At 39.2% G+C, this 7,885-nt stretch overlaps 1 pseudogene; it reads left to right on the top strand.

Moving 5' to 3' along the window:
• The first annotated feature begins 4,928 nt into the window (after positions 1–4,928).
• Positions 4,929–6,813, top strand: LOC126950013 (ATP-binding cassette sub-family E member 1-like; annotated as a pseudogene).
• Positions 6,814–7,885: the final 1,072 nt, after the last annotated feature.

Raw genomic sequence — 7,885 nt, 5'->3', positions numbered from 1 at the left:
AAATCACCATGGAGATTCAATTAAAATTAGACTCTCCAAAACATATAATACTGTCTCAAAGGACAAGGACAAGGAAAGGATCCTAAAAAGCAGCAAGGAAAAAAAAAAAAAAAGTAACACATAAAGGAGATCCAATATGTCTGGTAGCAGACTTTTCAGTGGAACGCTTGCAGGACAGGAAGGAATGATATGACATATTCAAAGTGAAGGAAAAAAACTTTTGACTGAAAATACTGTTTCCAGCAAAGCTATCCTTTCCATATGAAGGAGAAATACTTTTCCAGACAAACAAAAGCTGAGAGAATTTATCACCATCAGGTCTGTCTTACAAGAAATCCTAAAGGAAGTTCTTCCATCTGAAAGAAAAGGAATGCTAACAAGCAACAAGAAATTACCTGAAGGTATAAAACTCACTGGTAAAAACAAGTACATGGACAAATTCAGAATACTCTAAAACTGTGATTGTAGTGTAGAAACCACTCATGCTTTAAGTATAAAGGTTAAAAAACAAATATATCAAAAATAATAACTACAGCAATTTATTAAGTAGAAGACACTATAAAAAGATATAAATTTATGCATCACACAGACCAATGGGAAAGAGAAATTATTTTAAAATTTAAAAATTAAGATAAAGGCTGGGCGTGGTAGCTCATGCCTGTAATCCCAGCACTTTGGGAGACTGAGGCAGGTGATCACCTGAGGTTAGGAGTTCCAGACCAGCCTGACCAACACGGTAAAACCCTGTCTCCACTAAAAATACAAAATTTAGGCCAGGCACGGTGGCTCACGCCTGTAATCCCAGCACTTTGGGAGGCCAAAGCGGGCAGATCACGAGGTCAAGAGATCAAGACCATCCTGGCCAACATGGTGAAACCCCGTCTCTACTAAAAATACAAAAAATTATCTGGGCGTGGTGGTACACGCCTGTAGTCCCAGCTATTCTGGAGGCTGAGGCAGGACAATCTCTTGAACCTGGGAGGCAGAGGTTGCAGTGAGCCGAGATTGCACCACTACACTCCAGCCCGGGTGACAGAGTGAGACTGTCTCAAAAATATATATATAACAAAAATCAGCTGGGCGTGGTGGCAGATGCCTGTAATCCCAACTACTTAGGAGGCTGGGGCAGGAGAATCACTTGAACCCAAAGGCAGAGGGTGCAGTGAGCTGAGATTGTCCCATTGCACTCTAGCCTGGGCGACAGAGCAAGACTCTATCTCAGAAAAAATAATACTAATAAGATAAAAAAATATAAATTGAGACCACAAAAAATGAAAATGTGAGAGGACTGCAGTAAAAGTATAGACTTTTTTAGTTTTGTTTTAGCTATTTTTTTCTTTACAAAGTTGTCATCAGTTTTAAATGACTTCTTATAACTATAGGATTCTTTTGTAACCCCCATGGTAACCACAAAACAAAAACCTATAATGGGCACACAAAAAATAAAAGCAAGACGGTGAACCACACTACCAGAGAAAATAACCACAAAGGAAGACAGTAAGAAAGAATTAGAAAACAACCAGAAAACAGGTAACAAAATGACCGTAGGAAGTCTTTACCTATCAATAATAGCATTGGATATAGATGGACTAAACTCTCCAATTAAAAAACATAGACTGGTTGAATGGATAAAAATAAAAAGAATAAACTACATACTGCCTACAAGAAACTCACCTCACCAGCCGGACGCAGTGGCTCACACCTGTAATCCTAGCACTTTGGGAGGCCGCGGCAGGTGGATCACGAAGTCAGGAGATCAAGACCATCCGAGGTAACACGCTGAAACCCCCGCTCTACTGAAAATACAAAAAATTAGCTGGGCACGGTGGCAGGCACCTGTAGTCCCAGCTACTCGTAAGGCTGAGGCAGGATAATGGGGTGAACCCAGGAGGCAGAGCTTGCAGTAAGCCGAGATTGTGCCACTGTACTCCAGCCTGGGCGACAGAGTGAGACTCCATCTCAAAAAAATAAATAAATAATAAATAAAATAAAAAAGAAACTCACCTCACCTATAAAGACACACATAGATTGAAAGTGAAGGATGGAAAAAAATATTTCATGCAAATGAAAACCAAAACAGAGCAGGAGTAGCTATCATTACATCAGATAAAATAGACAAAGTCAAAAACTGTAAAAAGAGATAAAGAAGGTCATTATATAATGATATGGGGTCAACTCAGCAAGAGGATATACGGTTGCAAATATATATGCATCCAACACTGAGGCATCCAGATATATAAAGCAAAAATCCTTCGAGCTAGAGAGAGAGACAGACCTAAACACAAGAATAGTAGAACATTTCAACACCCCACTTTCAAAACTAGATAGATCTTTCAGACAGAAAAATCAACAAAGAAACCAAAATTAGGCTGGGTACGGTGGCTCACATCTGTAATCCAGCACTTTTGGAGGCCAAGGTGGGTGGATCACTTGAGGTCAGGAGTTCGAGACCAGCCTGGCCAACATGGCGAAACCCTGTCTCTACTAAAAACACAAAAATTAGCTGGATGTGGTAGCAGGTGCCCGGAATCCCAGCTACTCAGGAGGCTGAGGCAGGAGAATTGCTTGAACCCAGGAGGCGGAGGTTGTAGTGAGCTGAGATCATGCCATTGCATTCCAGCCTGGGCAACAAGAGCAAGACTCCATCTCAAAAAATAAAAAAAATAAAAATAACAAAACCACAACAACAACAACAACAAAACAAAAAGCTTTGATGAAATAAATGGAAGAGGACATTAAAATAGAAAAATATTTTATGCTCATAGATTAGAATATTGTTAAAATGACAATACTTCCTAAAACAATTTACAGATCAATGTAATCCCTATCAAACTACCAATGACATTCTTCACAAAAATAGAAAGAGCAATCCTAAAATTTATATGGAACCACAAAGACCCCAAATAACCAAAGCAATCGTGAACAAAAATAGAGGAATCACACTACATGACTTCAAAATTTATTACAAAGTATAGTCACCAAAACAGCACGAGGTACTGGCATAGAAACAAACATATAGACCAGTAAAACAGAATAGAGAACCCAGAAATAAATCCACACATTTGCAACAACTCATTATTGAGAAAGGCACCAAAAACATACAATTGGGAAAGGACAGTCTTTTCAATAAATGGTATTGGGAATACTAGATAACTCTATGTAAAAGAATGCAACGAGACCTATGTCTCTCACTATTCATTAAAATAAATTGAAAATGGATTAAATAGTTGATTCTAAGACCTGAAACTATGAAACTACTGGAAAAAAAACTTTGGGGAATTGCTCCAGTACATTCATCTGGGCAAAGATTTTTTTTCTGTAAAACCTGAAAAGCACAAGTGACCAAAGCAAAACAGAAAACTGGATTATGTCAAGCTAAAAAGCTTCCGTAAAACAAAGGAAACAATGAACAATGTGAAGAGACAACTCACAGAGGCCAGGAGCAGTGGCTCACACCTGTAATCCCTGCACTCTGGGAAGCTGAGGCAGGCAGATTGCTTGAGCCTAGGAGTTTGAAATTAGCCTGGGTAACATAGCAAAACTTTGTCTCTACAAAAAATTACCCAGGCATGCGGGCACACACCTGTAGTCCCAGCTACCTGAGAGGCTGAGGTGGGAGGATCACCTGAGCCCAGAAGGCTGAGACTATAATAAGCTGAGATCACACCACTGCCCTCCAGCCTGGGCAACAGAGTGAGACCCTGTCTCAAAAAAAAAAAAAAAAGCAGAGAGACAGAGAGATAATCCATGGAATGGAGGAAAATATCTGCAAACTATCCATCTGCCAAGGGACTAATAATCAGAATATGTAAGAAACTGAAACAGCTCAATAGCAAAAAGTAATAATCATCTGATTTTAAAATGGTCAAGGGATTTGAACAGACATTTCTCAAAAGAAGACATACACATAGCAAACAGGTATATGAAAAAAATGCTTAACATCACTAGTCATCAGAGATATGCACATCAAAACCACAATGCAATATCATTTCACCATAATGAGACCCCGTCTCTATGTAAAAAAAAAAAAAAGTTGGCCGGGCGCAGTGGCTCACGCCTGTAATCCCAGTACTTTGGGAGACTGAGGCGGGCGGATCATGAAGTCAAGAGATTGAGACCATCCTGGCCAACATGGTGAAACCCCATCTCTACTAAAAATGCAAAAAGTAGCTGGGCGTGGCAGCACACACCTGGAGTCCCAGCCATTCAGGAAGCTGAGGCAAGGGAATCACTTGAACCTGGGAGGCGGAGGTTGCAGTGAGCTGAGATCATGCAGCTGCACTCCAGCCTGGCGACAGAGCAAGACTCCGTCTCAAACATTAATTAATTAATTAAATATGTAAAATAAATAAAACAAAAAATTAGCGGGGCATGGTTGTGGGTGCCTGTAGTCCCAGGTACTCAGAAGGCTGAAGCAGGAGGATTGCTTGAGCCTAGAAGTTTGAGGCTGCAGTGAGCTGTGATTGCACCACTGCACTCTAGCCTGGGTAAGTGCAGAATGAGACCCTGCCTCTATTTTAATTTTTTTTAATTAATAAAAAAGAATAGGCCAGGCACAGTGACGCCTGTAATCTTAGCACTTTGGGATGCCGAGGGGGGCGGATCACCTGAGGTCAATAGTTCGAGACCAACATGGCAAAACCCCGTCTCCACTAAAAATACAAAAATTAGCTGGGCACGGTGGCAGTGGCCTGTGATCCCAGCTACTCGGGAGACTGAGGCAGGAGAATCGCTTGAACCCAGGAGGTGGAGGTTGCAGTTAGCCAAGATCGCACCATTGTGCTCCAGCTTGGGCAACAAGAGTGAGACTCCATCTCAAAGAAAAAAAAAAGCCATTTTGGCCGGTGGCCATAAGAACATGCTGTGTGGCTGATAAGTGAAGGCAAGAGCTGATTTGGCCTCTGCACTCCCCTCCTCAAGGTGATCATTTTCTCCAGAAGAGCTGGATATTCTTTCGCACAGTTATAGCACACAAATTAATGAGAATTGCTATTGTCAACCATGACAAATGTAAACCTAAGAAATGTCAACGGGAATGCAAAAAGAGTTGTCCTGTAGTTCAGATGGGAAAATTATGCACAGAAGTTACACCCCAGAGCAAAGTTCTGAAACTCTTTGTATTGGTTGTGGTATTATCTGTATTAAGAAATGCCCCTTTGGTGCCTTATCAATTGACAATTTACCAAGCAACTTGGAAAAAGAAACCACACATCGATATTGTGCCAATGTCTTCAAACTTCACAGGTTGCCTATCCCTCATCCAGGTGAAGTTTTGGGATTAGTTGGAACTAATGGTATTGGAAAGTTAACTGCTTTAAAAATTTTTTGCAGGAAAACAAAAGCCAAACCTTGGAAAGTATGATGATCCTACTGATTGGCAAGAGATTTTGACTTATTTCCGTGGATCTGAATTACAGAATTACTTTACTGAGATTCTAGAAGATGACCTAAAAGCCATCATCAAACCCCAATATGTAGATCAGATTCCTAAGCCTGCAAAGGGGACAGTGGGATCTATTTTGGACCGAAAAGATGAAACAAAGACACAGGAAATTGTATGTTAGCAGCTTGATTTAACCCACCTAAAAGAACAAAATGTTGAAGATCTTTCAGGAGGAGAGTTGCAGAGATTTGCCTGTGCTGTCATTTGCATACAGAAAGCTGATATTTTCATGTTTGATGAGACTTCTAGTTACCTAGATGTCAAGCAGCATTTAAAGGCTGCTATTACTCTACAATCTCTAATAAATCCGGATAGATATATCATTGTGGTGGAATATGACCTAAGTGTTTTAGACTATCTCTCTGACTTCATCTGCTGTTTATATGGTGTACCAAGTGCCTATGGAGTTGTCACTATGCCTTTTAGTGTAAGAAAGGGCATAAACATTTTTTTGGATGGCTATGTTCCAACAGAAAACTTGAGCTTCAGAGATGCATCACTTGTTTTTAAAGTGGCTGAGACAGCAAATGAAGAAGAAGTCAAAATGACGTGTATGTATAAATATCCAAGAATGAAGAAAAAATGGGAGAGTTTGAGCTAACAATTGTAGCTGGAGAGTTTACAGATTCTGAAATCATGGTGATGCTGGGGGAAAATGGAATGGGTAAAACGACATTTATCAGAATGCTTGCTGGAAGACTTAAACCTGATAAAGGAGGAGAAGTACCAGTTCTAAATGTCAGTTATAAGCCACAGAAAATTAGTCCAAAATCAACTGGAAGTGTTCGCCAGTTACTACATGAAAAGACAAGAGATGCTTATACTCATTCACAATTTGTGACTAATGTAATGAAGCCTCTGCAAATTGAAAACATCATCAATCAAGAGGTGCAGACGTTATCGGGTGGTGAACTATAGCGAGTAGTTTTAGCCCTTTGTTTGGGCAAATCTGCTGATGTCTATTTAATTGATGAACCATCTGCATGTTTGGATTCTGAGCAAAGACTGATGGCAGCTTGAGTTGCCAAACGTTTCATACTTCATGCAAAAAAGACAGCCTTTGTTGTGGAACATGACTTCATCATGGCCACCTATCTAGCGGATCATGTCATCATTTTTGATGGTGTTCCATCTACTAAGAACACAGTTGCAAACAGTCCTCAAACCCTTTTGGCTGGCATGAATACATTTTTCTCTCAGCTTGAAACTACATTCAGAAGAGATCCAAGCAACTATAGGCCATGAATAAATAAATTTAATTCAATTAAGGATGTAGAACAAAAGAAGAGTGGAAACTACTTTCTCTTGGATGATTAGATTGAATTTGAGAATATTGATAAGCCACTTATTAAAAAGAATATTTACTAGAATTTTTGTCATATAAAACTCAAATCAGGATTTTATCCCCCACATACTCTGGAGCTTGATTTTATGCCCCACATACTCTGGAATTTACTGAATATAACATCAAAGCCAGTAGGGTTCTAACTTGTAGTCGAAACACAAAAAAATGCCACTTTTCTGTTCCTGATGAGGCCCTTTTATGCATAATATTCTAAAGTCATTTCAAGCTATACAAATTACCTCCAAGTTTTCATGATGTATGGGAAGATTTTCAGTAGGTATATTATATTCACATACCAAACGCTGACCAGTGTTGCTCCATTTTTTAAATCTTGAACAGGGTTTCTGTATTTACCTGGTTTGCCAAGTATGCCAGTGTAATGAAACTGCCCTCATTTTAAAAGCTGGTCAGAGATTTCACTGACTGGCATTTGATAAATAAACCTCAGGATTATGTTTGTTATTTGTTTACAGTCTTTGCCCTATATTATCAGTACACGGCTTCCGAGGAAGACTGCATACTATAAAACACCACTAGTGCAAAAATACGTGTTTTTAAATTGTTTTTCATCTTTTTTGGTGCTTTTGAATATGTTTAGCAGAAACCAATTCTGTTCCCTTTCTCCCAAAAAAACCCTAACTTTACTCTGAATTTTTTAGCTTTTGCATTCCATAAGGTTCTGTATTCAGTCATTCTCTGGGTAATGTCATTTTTTTACACATATAATCACTGATCGAGATTTAGGAAAAAGCATTTCTTTTCTCTTCTTCTTCTTAGGAAAAAACATTTCTAAAGAACATTTGCTTCCCTTACAACTATAGACTCGAAATCTTTAAAGATGGTGCCTAAGCATGTATATATTTTTTTAAAGTTCCACAGATTTTTCCAGTGGGTACCCAAGGATTATAAACCACTTCCCTAAAGGCAACATTAGTGCAAAAGTGCCTAGATAGCAATACAAAGTATCCCTTGGTACCACATATATTCATTTATGAGTTTGGATACAGAACGCATTATCTAAACCTTTTTTTAGTTCTAAAAACCCATCCAAGTTTCTTGAGTTCCTGAATTTTGAACAGGATTACCTGTAGCCTGGA

The sequence above is a fragment of the Macaca thibetana genome, chromosome 3 (genome assembly GCF_024542745.1).
Source record: "Macaca thibetana thibetana isolate TM-01 chromosome 3, ASM2454274v1, whole genome shotgun sequence".
NCBI lineage: Eukaryota > Metazoa > Chordata > Mammalia > Primates > Cercopithecidae > Macaca > Macaca thibetana.
The sequence above is the reverse complement of the archived record's forward strand: the minus strand, read 5'-3'. Positions and strand labels throughout refer to the sequence as shown.